The following is a 16,646-nucleotide window of genomic DNA, read 5'->3' as shown; positions in this document are numbered from 1 at the left end:
AGAATTTTTGAACCACCAACACTCTTCCTAGAGCTGGCCGCCCGGCCAAACAGCAATCGGGGGAGATGGGCCTTGGTCCGGGGGGTGGCCAGGAACCCAATGGTCACTCTGACAGAGCTCCAGAGTTCCTCTGTCGAGATGGGAGAACCTTCCAGAAGGACAACCATCTCTGCAGCACTCCACCAATCAGGCCTTTATGGTAGAGTGGCCAGACGGAAGCCACTCCTCAGTAAAAGGCACTACTGCCCACTTGGAGTTTGCCAAAAGGCACCTAAAGGATTCAGACCATGAAAAACAAGATTCTCTGATCTGATGAAACCAAGACTGAACTCTTTGGCCTGAATGCCAAGTGTCCCGTCTGGAGGAAACCTGGCACCATTCCAACGATGAAGCATGGTGGTGGCAGCTCTATACAGGATCGAAAGAAATATGAACGGCGCAAAGTACAGAGAGATCCTTGATGAAAACCTGCTCCAGAGCGCTCAGGACCTCAGGCTGGGGCGAAGGTTCACCTTCAACAGGACAACGACCCTAAGCATACAGCTAAGACAACGCAGGAGTGGCATCGGGACAAGTCTTTCAATGTCCTTGAGTGGCTCAGCCAGAACCCGGACTTGAACCCTATCGAATATCTCTGGAGAAACCTGAAAATAGTTGTACAGTGACGCTCCCCATCCAACCTGACAAAGCTTGATAGGATCTGCAGAGAAGAATGGGAGAAACTCCTCAAATACAGGTGCCAAGCTTGGAGCATCATACCCAAGAATACTCAAGGCTGTAATCACTGCCAAAGGTTCTTCAACAAAGTACTGAGTAAAGGGTCTGAATATTTATGTGAATATAATATTTCTAAAAACCTGTGTTTGCTTTGTCATTATGGGGTATTGTGTGTAGATTGATGAGGGAGGATTTAAAAAATATATATTTTAAAACTAGCCTGTAACGTAACAAAACATGGAAAAAGTCAAGGGGTCTGAATACTTTCCGATTGCACCGTATATATTAATTTGACATATTGTTTCAAGTACAAGATGGATAGACATCCACAGCAACTCGCCCAAGCCATCCCCATTTCTCCTTCTCCCAAATCCAGTCAGCTGATGTTCTGAAAGAGCTGAAAAATCTGGACCCCTACAAATCAGCCGGGCTAGACAATCTGGACCCTTTCTTTCTAAAATGATCTGCCGAAATTGTTGCAACCGCTATTACTAGCCTGTTCAACCTCTCTTTCGTGTCGTCTGAGATTCCCAAAGATTGGAAAGCAGCTGCGGTCATCCCCCTCTTCAAAGGGGGGACACTCTTGACCCAAACCTCTACAGACCTATATCTATCCTACCCTGCCTTTCTAAGGTCTTCAAAAGCCAAGTCAACAAACAGATTACCGACCATTTCGAATCCTACCGCACCTTCTCCGCTATGAAATCTGGTTTCAGAGCTGGTCATGGGTGCACCACAACCACGCTCAAGGTCCTAAACGATATCTTAACCGCCATCGATAAGAAACAAAATTGTGCAGTGGTTTTCATTCACCTGGCCAAGGCTTTCGACTCTGTCAATCACCACATCCTCATCGGGAGACTCGATGGCCTTGGTTTCTCAAATGATTGCCTCCCCTGGTTCACCAACTAATTCTCTGATAGAGTTCAGTGTGTCAAATAGGAGGGCCTGTTGTCCAGGCCTCTGGATGTCTCTATGCCCTCGCTTCATACTCGTCGCCAAACCCACTGGCTCCAGGTCATCTACAAGACCCTGCTAGGTAAAGTCCCATCTTATCTCAGGTCGCTGGTCACCATAGCAGCACCTACCTGTAGCACGCGATCCAGCAGGTATATCTCTCTGGTCACCCCCAAAACCAATTCTTCATTTGGCCGCCTCTCCTTCCAGTTCTCTGCTGCCAATGACTGGAACGAACTACAAAAATCTCTGAAACTGGAAACACTTATCTCCCTCACTAGCTTTAAGCATCAGCTGTTAGAGCAGCTCACAGATTACTGCACCTGTATATAGCCCATTTATAATTTAGCCCAAACAACTACCTCTTCCCCTACTGTATTTATTTATTTTGCTCCTTTGCACCCCATTATTTATCTCTCTACTTTGCACATTCTTCCACTGTAAATCTACCATTCCAGTGTTTTACTTGCTATATTGTATTTACTTCGCCACCATGGCCTTTTTTGCCTTTACCTCCCTTATCTCACCTCATTTGCTCACATTGTATATAGACTTATTTTTCTACTGTATTATTGACTGTATGTTTGTTTAACTCCATGTGTCACTCTGTGTCGTTGTATGTGTCGAACTGCTTTGCTTTATCTTGGCCAGGTCGTAATTGTAAATGAGAACTTGTTCTCAACTTACCTACCTGGTTAAATAAAGGTTAAATAAAAAAATATATAATGACTATGATTCTGAGCGATGGGTCTCTGAAAAGGAAATTGTTTAATGGCAGCATGTGTGCACAAATGAGATGGACTGTATTTAATCTCTCTGCAATGTGGCTCCAGAATTCCTTTGACTGGAAACATCTCGTATGAGATCTCCTCCATTCACACGTGTGCATACACACTCACATACCCACCCCTGCTCATTTCTACCCCCTGCCGCCCCTAACACAGACATGCATGCACCCATCCCTGCACATAAATCCACACTCGCTCCTCCCCCGCCAAACACTAACAAACACGTACCCAGACAGACACAAAGGCACATACAGAGTCATCCATCCACTTTCAGGGGAAGCAATGTGTGTGCTGAACTGTGAATTATGATAATAGATGAGTAATGCACATTAATAAAGCATTATCCTAAGTGACAGAAAATGAGAGATGGGGAGGACAATAGCAAATAAAAATCAAATCAAATTTTATTTGTCACATACACATGGTTAGCAGATGTTAATGCGAGTGTAGTGAAATGCTTGTACTTCTAGTTCCGACAATGCAGTAATAACCAACAAGTAATCTAACTAACAATTCCAAAACTACTGTCTTATACACACAAGTGTAGGGGGATAAAGAATATGTACATAAAGATATATGAATGAGTGATGGTACAGAGCGGCATAGGCAAGATACAGTAGATGGTATCGAGTACAGTATATACATATGAGATGAGTATGTAAACAAAGTGGCATAGTTAAAGTGGCTAGTGATACATGTATTACATAAAGATGCAGTAGATGATATAGAGTACAGTATATACGTATACATATGAGATGAATAATGTAGGGTATGTAAACATTATATTAGGTAGCATTGTTTAAAGTGGCTAGTGATATATTTGACATAATTTCCCATCAATTCCCATTATTAAAGTGGCTTGAGTTGAGTCAGTGTGTTGGCAGCAGCCACTCAATGTTAGTGGTGGCTGTTTAACAGTCTGATGACCTTGAGATGGAAGCTGTTTTTCAGTCTCTCGGTCCCAGCTTTGATGCACCTGTACTGACCTCGCCTTCTGGATGATAGCGGGGTGAACAGGCAGTGGCTCGGTTGGTTGTTGTCCTTGATGATCTTTATGGCCTTCCTGTAACATCGGGTGGTGTAGGTGTCCTGAAGGGCAGGTAGTTTGCCCCCGGTGATGCGTTGTGCAGACCTCACTACCCTCTGGAGAGCCTTACGGTTGTGGGCGGAGCAGTTGCCATACCAGGCGGTGATACAGCCCGCCAGGATGCTCTCGATTGTGCATCTGTAGAAGTTTGTGAGTGCTTTTGGTGACAAGCCGAATTTCTTGAGCCTCCTGAGGTTGAAGAGGCGCTGCTGCGCCTTCTTCACGATGCTGTCTGTGTGGGTGGACCAATTCAGTTTGTCTGTGATGTGTACGCCAAGGCACTTAAAACGTACTACCCTCTCCACTACTGTTCTATCGATGTGGATAGGTGGGTGTTCCCTCTGCTGATTCCTGAAGTCCACAATCATCTCCTTAGTTTTGTTGACGCTGAGTGTGAGGTTATTTTCCTGACACCACACTCCGAGGGCCCTCACCTCCTCCCTGTAGGCCGTCTCGTTGTTGTTGGTAATCAAGCCTACCACTGTTGTGTCGTCCGCAAACTTGATGATTGAGTTGGAGGCGTGCGTGGCCACACAGTTGTGGGTGAACAGGGAGTACAGGAGAGGGCTCAGAACGCACCCTTGTGGGGCCCTAGTGTTGAGGATCAGCGGGGTGGAGATGTTGTTGCCTATCCTCACCACCTGGGGGCGGCCCGTCAGGAAGTCCAGTACCCAGTTGCACAGGGCGGGGTCAAGACCCAGGGTCTCGAGCTTGATGATGAGCTTGGAGGGTACTATGGTGTTAAATGCCGAGCTGTAGTCGATAAACAGCATTCTCACATAGGTATTCCTCTTGTCCAGATGGGTTAGGGCAGTGTGCAGTGTGGTTGAGATTGCATCGTCTGTGGACCTATTTGGGCGGTAAGCAAATTGGAGTGGGTCTAGGGTGTCAGGTAGGGTGGAGGTGATATGATCTTTGACTAGTCTCTCAAAGCACTCCATGATGACGGAAGTGAGTGCTACGGGGCGGTAGTCGTTTAGCTCAGTTACCTTAGCTTTAGGGGCACATGGAGAGGGAGAGGAGCGATATAGGGGGGAGAGGGAGATATATATATATAGGGAGAGAGAGAGGAGACATAGGGAGAGATGTAAAGGAGAGATACATGAATAGAGGAGATGGAGAGAAGAGGGAGAGATACAAAGAGAGGAGAGGGAGAGATAAAGGGAGAGATGTATGGAGAGAGGAGAGAGATGTGGAGCAATATAGGGATCGAGGAGAGATAGGGGAGACATAGAAAGAGAGGAGAGGGAGAGAGAAATAAAGATAGAGGGATAGATATGAGAGCTATAGGGAGAATGTATAGGGAAAGAGAAGAGGGGGAGAGAGTGAGAGGGATAGAAATAGTGTCCACCACCCAAAGAACATCCAGCCACCAAGCATCGGAGTCAACATCCAGCATCCCTGTGGAACACTTTCAACACCTTGTAGAATCCATGCCCTGACAAGTTTTGGCTGTTCTGAGGGAAATATTAGGAAGGTGTTCTTAATGTTTTGTACACTCAGTGTACATCTTCTTGGACATGTCATATAATTGAATACTTAAAGCCAAATTAGCATTAGCCATACAGCATTTACTGCGATGCGGCCTCTGCAGAAGTCAGGGCATTCATACTTCTTGCACTTCTCAGAGAGCTGTTGTGAAGGAAGCTGTCAAGGAAGTGAGTTTGTTTCTACAGGACGTACCGCCCCCACCTACCTTCAACCAATCATATCAATGTGGAGCTATACGGAACCCTCTGTATCATTACATAATACGGACAATGCGGTACAGAGCTTAATTTGGCATCCGCAATTGCGTCACACCCTCCATACGGAAACTCTGGACCACATAAAACCTTCTTATTGGCAGGTAGCCTAGTGGTTCGAGCGTTGGGTCAGTAACCGAAAGGTTGCTAGATCGAATCCCTATGCTGACAAGGTAAAAATCTGTTGTTCTGCCCCTGAACAAGGCAGTTAACCCACTAATCCTAGGCTGTCATTGTAAATAAGATTTTGTTCTTAACTGACTTGCCTAGTTAAATAAATGTTAAATAAAAATAGTCTCTCAGTGTCCTTTGTGTTGTTCTGTCTATTTTGTATGAATAAACTACATTAATTATTCTGAAAGCCCCTTTTATACACATGGAAGTACATTTTTATTACATCAAAAAGTATCAACATTTGATGTGTAAATAACAGCAAGAATAACATTTGAGATGTACATTTTAAAAAAATCTAAAAGGAATTGAACATCAAGGGACAACCTCAATTTCTCAATATTTTCACAACATGGATAGAAGGTCAGGGCTCGGTGCAGGACAGTCAAGTTCTTCCACAACGATCTCGACAAACCATTTCTGTATTGACCTTGCTTTGTGAACGGGCCATTGTCAAGCTGAAACAGGAATGGGCCTTCCCCAAACTGTTGCCACAAAGTTATAAGCACAGAATCGCCTACAATGTCATTGTATGCTGTACAGTTGCGGCTTTGCCTGAACCATGAAAAACAGCCCCAGACCATTATTCCTCCTTCACCAAACATTATAGTTTGCATTAGGTATTGGGGCAGGTAGTGTTCTCCTGGCATCTGCCAAACCCAGATTCGTCCGTTGGACTGCCAGATGGTGAAGTGTGATTCATCATTACAGAGAACGCGTTTCCACTGCTCCAGGGCCCAATGGCAGCGAGCTTTACACCACTCCAGCCGACGCTTGACATAGCGCATGATGATTGAACCTATACTCTTAGGGGGGGGGGGGTTATTTAAGTAGGGTGTCAGACGTTTTCGGGCAGGGACTCCGCTGTACTGAACTTAGGGGGAAGCTTGTTCCACCATTGGGGTGCCAGGACAGAGAAGAGCTTTGACTGGGCTGAGCGGGAGCTGCCCTCCTGTAGGGGTGGGAGGGCCAAGAGACCAGAGGTGGCAGAACGGAGTGCTTGGGTTGGGGTGTAGAGTTTGACCATAGCCTGAAGTTAGGGACGGGCAGGTCCTCTTCCTGCTCCGTAGGCAAGCACCAGGGTCTCAAAGATGATGTGAGCTTCGACTGGAAGCCAGTAGAGTGTGCGGAGGAGCGGGGTGACATGGGAGAGCTTGGGAAGGTTGAACACCAGGCGTGCTGCGGCGATCTGGATATGTTGCAGGGGTTTGATGGCAAAAGCGGGGAAATATATGATCTCTCCCCTGTGTGAGTCATCATATGATCTTTCAGGCATATCTTCTGACTAAAGCACTTGCCACAATCACTGCACTTATATGGTTTCTCTCCAGTGTGTATCCTCATATGTCCTGCCAAGTTTCTCATTCGGCTGAAGCATTTTCCACAATCTTTGCACTGATATGGTTTCTCCCCAGTGTGAATTCTCATATGTTCTGTTAGGGTTCCCTTCTGACTGAAACTTCTGCCACATACATTACAAAAATATGGTTTCTCCCCAGTGTGAATTCTCTGATGTGCTTTTAAAATGCTACTTTTCAGAAAGCATTTCCTGCAGACAGGACACCTGTGTGGTCTCTCCCCTGAATGAGCCTCCCTCAATGGAACTTTCAACTCACTGGCTTCCCTGATCTTAGAGCTTTGTCCTTTCTTCGTCCAAGTTGTCTTTGATTTAAGTGGCTGTAACCCTGACATTAATCCTCCAGAGTCCACCCCATTGTCACTTTCACTGTTCCCAATCTGAGTTGCAGAGCAGTCTGAGTGCACTGTAGAGAGGGGTTGAGATTCACTTGTTGTTTCTGATGAACTGCAGCCCTCTCCATTAGGTTCTGTTTTGATGTCTTGTTCAGTTGTTTTGGTGGGAAGAGAGTCCCTCTCTCTGTTCTCCATAGTCTGGGTTTGGGGAAGATACAAGGGCTGAGGAGTGTCCGGATCATAGTCACTTTTTACACAGGGAAGAGTGAATATGAACTCTTTGATATCAGACTCCAGCCCTTCAAGCTGCTCTTCCTCCTGACTGGTCACAAACTCCTCCTGTTCCTCTTTAATCTGAGTGGGCTCTGGGTCCTCCTGGCCCAGACTGGGGCTCCAGTCCTGCTGCTCAGGAGGAATGTCTTCAGGGACAGGGAGAGTGAGCTGCTGGGAGTCTGAAGAGAAGAATAGGGTATAAATAAGATGTAGTTTCAAGTTCAATGTGGCCTTGAGCCCAATTATTAGATTAACGACAGTAAGCTACAATTGGAATGTTCAATTTCATCAGTTGTAAATAGTTTTAACATTACAGCTAAACAATTGAATGAATCAGGTGTTTAGTGGCAGTGGCCTGGCTAGCCCATCTTCTCTAGACAAAGATTGTATCTCAGTCTAGCATTATAACACTAGCCCACAATGCACTGTGGGATTTATTTACCAACCTGTGTCTGTTTGGCAAAGCTTTTCCCACTTCAAAGGGTATATCTGTGGTCGGTGGACTGTTCTGATAAAGAATGTGTTGTTTGCGTCACAGTGTGATGCCCAGGAAATAATTACATCTAATTGTTAGATGCTACCACCCCCCTCCAAATTAAAACCAAACATGGATGTCAATGTTTGCGTGCGCTCCATTCTACTTCGTCTGCGGCAGCATGGTGCCCATATTGCGAGGTAGATTGTTACACCAGATAGCGTGATTTAACCAAAGATGATGGTATCTACTAGAATTTTGCAATTTTGCAAAAAAAAGGTATTTCACTATACTTGTGCATGTCACATTAAAACTTGAAACAGACTTCCAGGCATTGCGCTAACGTTAGTTAGCATTGGCTGGCAAAACTACCTCCAACTTCATTCATACTGGACACAGAGACATAAAAATTATATCCAAAAGTTAATCTGATTTTGGGGAAGTAGATGAATGGCATCATTGCCCAAATCTGAGCAAGAGAACAAGTACATTGGAGTGTCTAGTTTGAGAAACAGACGCCTCACAAGTCCTCAACTGGCAGCTTCATTAAATAGTACCTGCAAAACACCAGTCTCAAAGTCAACAATGAAGAGTCCAGGATGCTGGCCTTCTAGGCAGAGTTGCAAAGAAAAAGCCATATCTCAGACTGGCCAATAAAAAGAAAAGATTAAGATGGACAAAAGAACACAGACACTGGACAGAGGAACTCTGCCTAGAAGGCCAGCATCCCGGAGTCGCCTCTTCACTGTTGACGTTGAGACTGGGGTTTTGCGGGTACTATGTAATGAAGCTGTCAGTTGAGAACTTGTGAGGCGCCCATTTCTTAAACTAGACACTAATGTACTTGTCCTCTTGCTCAGTTGTGCACCAGGGCTTCCCACTCCTCTTTATATTCTGGTTAGAGACAGTTTGTGCTGTTCTGTGAATGGAGTAGTACACAGCGTTGTACGAGATCTTCAGTTTCTTGGCAATTTCTCGCATGGGAAAAGCCTTCATTTCTCAGAACAAGAATAGACTGACGAGTTTTAGAAAAAAGTTATTTGTTTCTGGCCATTTTGAGCCTGTAATCGAACCCACAAATGCTGATGCTCCAGATACTCAACTAGTCCAAAGAAGGCCAGTTTTATTGCCTCTTTAAATCAAAATGACATTTTTCAGCTGTGCTAACATAATTGCAAAAGGGTTTTCTAATGATCAATTCGCATTTTAAAATGATAAACTTGGATTAGCTAACACAACGTGCCATTGGAACACAGGAGCGATGGTTGCTGATAATGGGCCTCTGTAGATATTCCATAAAATAATTAGCCGTTTCCAGCTACAATAGTCATTTACAACACTAACAGGGTCTACACTGTATTTCTGATCTGTTATTTTAATGGCCCAAAAAAATGTGCTTTTCTTTCAAAAACAAGGACATTTCTAAGTGACCCCAAACTTTTGAACGGTAGGGCGGCAGGGTAGCCTAGTGGTTAGAGCGTTGGACTAGTTACCGAAAGGTTGCAAGTCCGAATCCCCGAGCTGACAAGGTTCAAATCTGTCATTCTGCCCCTAAACAGGCAGTTAACCCACTGTTCCTAGGCCGTCACTGAAAATAAGAATTTGTTCTTAATTGACTTGCCTAGTTAAATAAAGGTAAAATAAAGGTAAAATAAATAAAAATATGTGAGATACCCTGTAAGAGACTTCGTGCCCAAACCCATGAAGTGTGATAAAACTATTTGGACATGTGCCAAGTGTATGTAGACAGGAGGAGTATTGTATGCCAGTTGAGGCAAAATGTTGCAATTATGGTAGTGAGCAAACACCTGATTCCTGAAGTGCCCTGTTAGAGTGAAGGTGACAAGAGTAAGGGCTGTCCAGCATGTCTCCTATCTGGAGGCGTTGAGAAGAGTAGAAGGGAGTAACGTTGAAGAAACCATGCTAGTTGGATTAGAGACAACTGTAAATATTACTCGCCAACAGGATCCTGACATGATGCATGTTAAAAAGGTGGACTTTGTATCGTTTCTTGCACTAGTTATAAACTTGACAGCGCAAACATTGAGGAAATCTGAGAAAATAGGTATCGTTGAATTTGTATATAAACCCTTCCTGGGTTTCAAACACATTAAAGCACTGACATTACATATTAAACAAAAGACAAAACCCCTACATATCTACCATACAAAATGTATAATACCACCATACAACAATATTACAATGCATGCGTGTGTCTGTACCTTTGTGTGTGTGTGTCTTCACAGTCCCTGCTGTTCCATAAGGTGTATTTTTTACCAGTTAAAAAAAAATCTGATTCTACTGCTTGCATCAGTTACTTGATGTGGAATAGAGTTCCATGTAGTCATGGCTCTATGTAGTACCGTGCGCCTCCGAAAGTCTGTTCTGGACTTGGGGACTGTGAGGAGACCTCTGGTGACATGTCTTGTGGGGTATGCATGGGTGACAGAGCTGTATGGTAGTAGTTTAAACAGACAGCTCGGTACATTCAACATGTCAATCTCTCTTCCACATCAAGCCATGAGAGATTGACATGTATATCATTAATGTGCAACTGGGTATTGGGAAGGTGTTCCTAAAGTTTTTTTCACTCAGTGTATGTGTATTAGTTTTTCTACTGATGTTTTGTACTACATTCTTATGCACTGTGACTTCAAAGGTGCAGAAAAACAAATATGGTGTATTCTGTTGTCAATTTGTTTACTGAAATGTATTTTATTACTAAGGGTTGGTAACAGGCTGATTGGTCAGCTATTTGAGCCAGTAAAGGGGGCTTTACTATTCCTGGCCTGAGGGGACACAGTTTCTAGTAGGCTTAAATTGAAGATATGGCAAATAGGAGTGGCAATATCGTCCGCTATTATCCTCAGTAATTTTGCATCCAGATTGTCAGACCCCGGTGGCTTGTCATTGTTGATAGACAACAATAATTAGATCACCTCTTCCACACTCACTTTACAGAATTCAAAAGTACAATGCTTGTCTTTCATAATTTGGTTAGATATACTTGGATGTGTAGTGTCAGCGTTTGTTGCTGGCATGACATGCCTAAGTTTGCTAATCTTGCCATTGAAAAAGTCATTAAAGTAGTTGGCAATATCAGTGGGTTTTGATAAATGAGCCATCTGATTCCATGAATGACAGAGCAGTTTGCCTTTTTTTCCAAACTTGTAATTTAAGGTCCTCCAAAGCTTTTAACTGTCATTCTTTATATTACTTATTTTTGTTTCATAGTATAGTTAATTTTTCTTAAATGTGCAGTACGCTTGCCAATTGATTGGGATGGCAGACTTCTTTGCCATTCCTTTTGCCTCCCAACCATACAATTCCTCATCAATCCAAGGGGATTTAACAGTTTTTACAGTCATTTTCTTAATGGGTGCATGCATATTAGTAACTGGAATAAGGAATTGCATAAATGTGTCAAGTGCAGCTTCCGGTTGTGAGTGTGGCTGAATGTTTTTTGGGACTCGGATTTTACAGCAGAGGCATTACAAAGAATACTATCAACTAACGTTCCATCCTCACAGGGCCCTGCGCCTGTGTAGGGATTTGACTTGCTTGGATTATCTTTCATATTGGCAATACATAATTAAAAAATAACAATTAAATTGATACACACTTATAGGGTTAGGGTTCCCACACCGCCATATTGCAGTGCTTGTTTACGGAAAACGGACGTTAGACAGTGGCTTGTGCTAATTAGCCATATATATCTCTGAACACCAGTGTGTAAACGGAAGACAGACGCCACAAACGTGTTGTCACTGAAAAACACTCTCGGCCAAACTGTTAAAAACGGGTAAAATAGTGTACAGTGTGTATTTTTCATTTGTTAAATAATTTTGATGTGATATAAAAGTAGAGGGATTTATGTTTCTAGAACCGTACCGCGATTGAGAATCGATTCATGTTTAGTATTTAGCTTCTAGAGCGAATTGGCCTTTTAAACAGAAAATGTATGGTCCTTGGACTAAGAAGCAACGTTGGGTTTCTTGGGTCCAATATTTGGCTACACCAAACTGTACCTACCTCTTAAAAAGATCTGGTTAAATCACATGATGTTGTATCAATCTGTAGCTAATTGCGAGGCTGACTAGGAAACAGACAGGTGTGCACACAAAGCAAGAACACAACATGAAATCTGTTTGCTTTTCATTTCGATGGGGGACTGGGGGTGATAGCATCTACAATTGTATTTAGGCCTAATTATTTATTGGGCACTGATCTGTGATATAAACGAGGACTTCCTAATCAGAGCCTTCTACCGATATATGCCCGGACCCTGGAAAAGTTGCCAAACAGGCACGGGTTGGCAAATAACTCACAAGGTGGACCATGTTAAGGTCCAGCTAGAAAATATGAGCTGTGGCCTGGCGAGCTTCGTCTCGCAACTAGCCATTTAAAATGAACATTAACAATTTTGACTTTTCCTTTGAATGTTACAGAATGATATCTGTAACAATAAAAGTTACTATAAATTATTATTTAAATGGCTACTGTAGCTAGTTGCCGGGCAAAGCTATGGCATGCTAGGTGGTTCAATTAGATTGTTATAACGGGGTCATAGCTACTCACTACTAACCTGCAATATGTAACTTTATGTCGGGATTGAAAGCCAAATCCAGCAGCCTTTGTAGACGTTCGATCTCCTCATTTGAACGGGAGATTTCTTCCTGGTACTCTGCTATGGTATTTTCCACAGCCCCTAATATCTCAACAGCCGCTGCCGTTAAGCGCTCGTTTAGAAAAACCTGCAAAAGCTGAATTTTCGACATTTTGATGGAAATCTAAGTACACTTTGTTTTACTATGAAGATATGTGTTTTGCTGCTAACAAGGTGTCTAATGGTAGCAAGCATTATCAGCGTCTGGTCAGCGAAATAAAATAAAAAGTACTTCCGCGTCAGGGAATTTCAACCAATTTCAAAATAAAGGTCCCCATGTAATAGTAGAAAATAGTAACCTGTATTTATTCATGATGTATGGAACATAATTGTCAAAATATTAACAATTGTTCATATGTGTTAATATTTAAGTATTCAATGTTCATTCAATTTGGGTTTTAAAACATGTTCAAATAAATGCCCCCAATTCAAATCACTGTATATGCATTCAGCTCATATTGGCTTATAGAGAAAAAAATGATTATTTTTGTAAAAGTGGGGTGGGGGGTATTCAGTAGGGTTTGTAGAATCTAAATATAGTGTCATTTCATGGGGCTCTGAAAAAATACAGATTATTGCTGGCCTTTTACTGTGGTCAAAAAGCTTAAAATTGGATGGTTTGGTACTATATGGTTCAAATTTAGCACTGTACAGGACAAACAATCAATTGTGTGTCCATAAAACCAGTGTCCAGTCTACTCCATAAAGTAGACTTTGTTAAATATACAAAACAGTTGAGTTTGATCAAAAAGCTATGTTATGGGAAGCTTTATGTTGACATTTGAACAGTGAGAGACATATCAGCACCATGGACAGCTATCATTTTAGAATGTTATGTTGTCAGCCTATTTTCAAATACTGTATGTGGCAAATATGTGGCCCAAAGCATGTCAATCCATCATTGGTAATAGGTCAGCATAATGACCCACTGGATTGTATATACAGTGCCTTGCGAAAGTATTCGGCCCCCTTGAACTTTGCGACCTTTTGCCACATTTCAGGCTTCAAACATAAAGATATAAAACTGTATTTTTTTGTTGTGAAGAATCAACAACAAGTGGGACACAATCATGAAGTGGAGCGACATTTATTGGATATTTCAAACTTTTTTAACAAATCAAAAACTGAAAAATTGGGCGTGCAAAATTATTCAGCCCCTTTACTTTCAGTGCAGCAAACTCTCTCCAGAAGTTCAGTGAGGATCTCTGAATGATCCAATGTTGACCTAAATGACTAATGATGATAAATACAATCCACCTGTGTGTAATCAAGTCTCCGTATAAATGCACCTGCACTGTGATAGTCTCAGAGGTCCGTTAAAAGCGCAGAGAGCATCATGAAGAACAAGGAACACACCAGGCAGGTCCGAGATACTGTTGTGAAGAAGTTTAAAGCCGGATTTGGATACAAAAGATTTCCCAAGCTTTAAACATCCCAAGGAGCACTGTGCAAGCGATAATATTGAAATGGAAGGAGTATCAGACCACTGCAAATCTACCAAGACCTGGCCGTCCCTCTAAACTTTCAGCTCATACAAGGAGAAGACTGATCAGAAATGCAGCCAAGAGGCCCATGATCACTCTGGATGAACTGCAGAGATCTACAGCTGAGGTGGGAGACTCTGTCCATAGGACAACAATCAGTCGTCTAGTGCACAAATCTGGCCTTTATGGAAGAGTGGCAAGAAGAAAGCCATTTCTTAAAGATATCCATAAAAAGTGTTGTTTAAAGTTTGCCACAAGCCACCTGGGAGACACACCAAACATGTGGAAGAAGGTGCTCTAGTCAGATGAAACCAAAATTGAACTTTTTGGCAACAATGCAAAACGTTATGTTTGGCGTAAATGCAACACAGCTAATCACCCTGAACACACCATCCCCACTGTCAAACATGGGGGTGGCAGCATCATGGTTTGGGCCTGCTTTTCTTCAGCAGGGACAGGGAAGATGGTTAAAATTGATGGGAAGATGGATGGAGCCAAATACAGGACCATTCTCAAAGAAAACCTGATGGAGTCTGCAAAAGACCTGAGACTGGGACGGAGATTTGTCTTCCATCAAGACAATGATCCAAAACATAAAGCAAAATCTACAATGGAATGGTTCAAAAATAAACATATCCAGGTGTTAGAATGGCCAAGTCAAAGTCCAGACCTGAATCCAATCGAGAATCTGTGGAAAGAACTGAAAACTGCTGTTCACAAATGCTCTCCATCCAACCTCACTGAGCTCGAGCTGTTTTGCAAGGAGGAATGGGAAAAAATTTCAGTCTCTCGATGTGCAAAACTGATAGAGACATACCCCAAGCGACTTACAGCTGTAATCGCAGCAAAAGGTGGCGCTACAAAGTATTAACTTAAGGGGGCTGAATAATTTTGCACGCCCAATTTTTCAGTTTTTGATTTGTTAAAAAAGTTTGAAATATCCAATAAATATTGTTCCACTTCATGATTGTGTCCCACTTGTTGTTGATTCTTTACAAAAAAATACAGTTTTATATCTTTATGTTTAAAGCCTGAAATGTGGCAAAAGGTCGCAAAGTTCAAGGGGGCCGAATACTTTCGCAAGGCACTGTATCTACACATTCAAAATTGTATATTTGATTTTTACCAGTAGGCTATTATGTTCTTGACATTCATTTACTTAAGCTCCATCTATTTCTCAATGTGCTCCACCTTATAATATTCTTTATCTTATAAAGAATGTAGCAATTATCCTTGAGATTTTCCCCATGGAGTTATATTTGTTTTTGCAATATGCAAGAAATATAGATTTTGTATCATGCACAGCACTTAAGGGCTCCCGAGCGGCGCAGTGGACTAAGGCACTGCATCTCAGTGCAAGATGCGTCACTACAGTCCCTGGTTTGATTCCAGGCTGTATCACATCCGGACATGATAGGGAGTCCCATCATAGGGCGGTGTGCAATTGGCCCAGCATTGTCCAGGTTTGGCCTGGGTAGGCCATAATTGTTAATAAGAATTTGTTCTTAACTGACTTGCCTAGTTAAATTAAGGTTAAATAAAAAACATATTGTTTACAGCGGACATTTATTTTGAAGGCGAAATCCAAAAGCCGGAAGTATAAATGTGGATAGGATCTGGTTAATGTTGCTGCCGTGACGCTCATGCAAGAGTGCTGCCAGTGTAAACAATTCAAACGCTTCCTCGTCAAAGATATCAGTTTATAGTATGGGGGGTGATAACTATATGATACCAACGCCTTACTAATGTCTGAGTGATGCCCACATCGGTATTTGAGAGCTCCGCTGCGACACAGACATTCATTTTAATTTTATTTTTTTACAAGCGGAAGAAGCGATTTGAGTGTCTGCCCCAGATAGTTTCATTAGAGACGATGAAAATAATTACCCAGATGTACTTGATCCAATTGAGGAGTAAGTAGGCTATATTTAAGTTGTGATATCGTAAGGAAATATTTAGGGCTACCGTGGTTTATTTGAAAATAATATTTTTTTTGTTTCTAACGAATTGTCAAAAGCGCTAAGGCAATAGTATTTACTGTGTCGATAGCGCAGTAGGCTAGTGTACAATAACATAATTTGATGTGCTAGTATTATTTATTTAATGGATTCATTCAATTGTAAATGAAATAACTACTTTTCACTGAAGGGAAACGAGGTACAACATGCAACTTCAATCGAAGACCTAAAATCATGCCTGACAATATCACAACGGTATCCTACTTCATTCAGTGAATACTGCATGTATTGCTATCTCTGGGAGTATGTTAATGAATTCTTTTCAGCTGTTGAACTATGCCAATGTCAAACTAATTTCTAAATCTCTTTCTTCTAGTCAAGATGTGATGAGCAACCAATCCGCTTCACTGCAGGTGCTCAACCCACCACTGTTCTCCCTCCACAAGTAACCACATCCTCTTCTCCTGTTCAACTACTGTGCCACCACACTAAAAATGACTGTACATATACCCCTGTGCCCATCTCAGTGTAACATGATCCATCCAAGGCCTCAGCTGGATACCTGAAATGTAAGCAAGATGCTATAGTATGTATGTATGTATGTATGTATGTATGTATGTATGTATGTATGTA

At 42.3% G+C, this 16,646-nt stretch overlaps 1 long non-coding RNA gene across 1 annotated transcript; it reads left to right on the top strand.

Annotated features, from left to right (window-relative positions):
• The first annotated feature begins 15,699 nt into the window (after positions 1 to 15,699).
• LOC135541020 (uncharacterized) lies at positions 15,700 to 16,646 on the top strand. The gene is made up of 3 exons (XR_010455901.1): positions 15,700 to 15,968; positions 16,204 to 16,268; positions 16,390 to 16,646. It is a non-coding gene; the product is annotated as an uncharacterized LOC135541020 (long non-coding RNA).

The sequence above is a fragment of the Oncorhynchus masou genome, chromosome 6 (assembly GCF_036934945.1).
Source record: "Oncorhynchus masou masou isolate Uvic2021 chromosome 6, UVic_Omas_1.1, whole genome shotgun sequence".
Classification (NCBI taxonomy): Eukaryota; Metazoa; Chordata; class Actinopteri; order Salmoniformes; family Salmonidae; genus Oncorhynchus; species Oncorhynchus masou.
Note: the sequence above shows the minus strand (reverse complement) of the source record. Positions and strands in the feature narration are given on the sequence as shown.